The 2,163-nt window shown below is 36.3% G+C and overlaps 1 pseudogene; it reads right to left on the minus strand.

Moving 5' to 3' along the window:
• Positions 1–495: 495 nt before the first annotated feature.
• LOC101827953 lies at positions 496–1,036 on the minus strand (annotated as a pseudogene).
• Between the last annotated feature and the right edge of the window lie 1,127 nt (positions 1,037–2,163).

The raw sequence follows: 2,163 nt of genomic DNA on the forward strand, positions 1-2,163 counted from the left end.
AAAAATCATAGGCATAGCCTACTATCCTCATATGGCTATTTCTATCTTTAATGGCATTAATAAAATAATACCATTCGTCTGCTATGCTATTACTAGCCTGGAAAAGGGTTATCTTAGATAACAGTAAACTACTTCTGTCCTCAGTGCAGTAACTTAGAGCTTGTTATCAGAAAAAGTCTGCTGATGCAAACAAAGAGATACAGATAGAGAATACAAACACTATTTACTTACACAAACACTCGACAGATTTTGGTTTGTTTGATTTAGATTTTTGAAACAGGGATCTCACTATGAAGCTCAGGCTAGCCTTGAACTTGCCAAGTAGCTCACTATACTTGTGCCTCTAGACAGCCTGAAACCCTATTTTTGAACCATTTGAGTAAGAATCCAAGTTGCATATATCAGAGTTATCCAAATTTGATGTGATGATGTCTGCACATATAGGAAACAAAGCTAAGTCCTCTCATACAGCAAAAAGGTCTTGGGGTGCCCATACTAAGTTAATGTCTCTTCATGCCATACATATTCCCTAATGTCTGCTTGATGAAACATCACAATTGCCATGGGATCCACTTTTCTGCAGTCTTGAGTAGACTTGGATGCCACCCCAAATCCAAAGGAATGTCTGCCATGGAGTAAACCACTATTCCCTGGTACTGAGAAATATTTTTAGTGATTCCACCCAGACCAAATTTCAGCACATGGTTTCCATTCAAGAAGGACTGCTCTGCTCCAGGTTTTATTCAAATTTTATACTTAGCATAGGGTTCAAGGAAATGGAGAGCTGTAACGTGCAACCGGAACTTGTGGGTCTTGGTAAACTTCCCAAAACATTTCCCCAGTGACACTAGCTTATCCCTGGAGATGTTGGCGGCCAGCTTCAGGATCATCTCTCTCACATAGTACACTAGGTCGGTGTGCAGCCGAGAACAGTAGGTGCTGTCGGACCTGTCCACCAGGAGCTATAGATTCTCCCCAATGTATTCACAATCTTCTCAAACATTACTTGGGTCTCTTCTTCAATCAAGGGCCTCATTTTCCCGCTTGCGAGATTCCGGGGATCCTCGTGTCCGAAGAGACAGAAGCAGAAGTCACCTTACTCCACTTCCTGGCAACACCAAAGCATGCCTTTTAGTCCAATGCCCTAGATAAACAATTTAAACAGATCTATAACACCAGTAAAATAGAAGCATTCATAAAATGTCTCCCAATCAAAAAACGTCCAGGTATGACCAGTTGTTTTAGCTCAGAATTCTACCAGACTTTCAAAAAAAAGTTAACATCAATACTTTTCAAATCATTCCACAAAATAGTAACAAAAGGAATATCACCCAATTATTTTATGAGGCCACAGTTAACTTGATACACAAACCACATAAAGACCCATAAAGAAAGAATTGAAGACCAATTACTCTCATGACTGTCAAAACAAAATTTCTCAATAAAATACTTGCAAACTGAATCCAAGAACAAATAAATCAACAATGTCATCTACCATCATCAAGTAGGTTTCATCCCAGAGATGCAGGGATGGTTTAATTTATAAATGTAATACACAATAAAATACACAAACTGAAATACAAAAGCCATGTGATCATCTCATTAGATGCAATAAAAGCCTTTGACACAATCAAATCCCCTTCATGATAAATGTCCTGCAGAGATTTGGATTATAAAAGACATAGTCACATAATAAAGGCAGTTTATAGCAAATCCACAGTCAATATCAATTTAACTGGAGAGAAAGTCAATCAATTTCATTAAAATCAGGAACAAGAAAAGTTTGTCAACTCTCTCCATATCTATTTAATATAGTACTTAAAGACTTAGTGACATCAATAAGAAAACTGAAAGAGACAAAGGGAATATAATTTGGAAAGGCAGAACTCAAAATATCTTTATTTGCAGATGATATGATACTATACATAAATGATCCCAAAATTATATTGGGAAACTCCTATAACTGTAAATACTTTTAGCAAAGTATCTTGATACAAAATTAATTCACAAAAATGAGTAGCTTTCTTGTATACAAATGTCAAATGGGCTAAAAAAACAGGGAAAAACTACTTTTATAATAGCATCAAATATTATAGTATATATTCATATAACTCTTCCAAGCAAGAGAAAGACCTGTATGCCTTTGAAGAAATGAATTGAAGA

Source organism: Mesocricetus auratus, unplaced genomic scaffold (assembly GCF_017639785.1).
Source record: "Mesocricetus auratus isolate SY011 unplaced genomic scaffold, BCM_Maur_2.0 Super-Scaffold_100691, whole genome shotgun sequence".
Classification (NCBI taxonomy): Eukaryota; Metazoa; Chordata; class Mammalia; order Rodentia; family Cricetidae; genus Mesocricetus; species Mesocricetus auratus.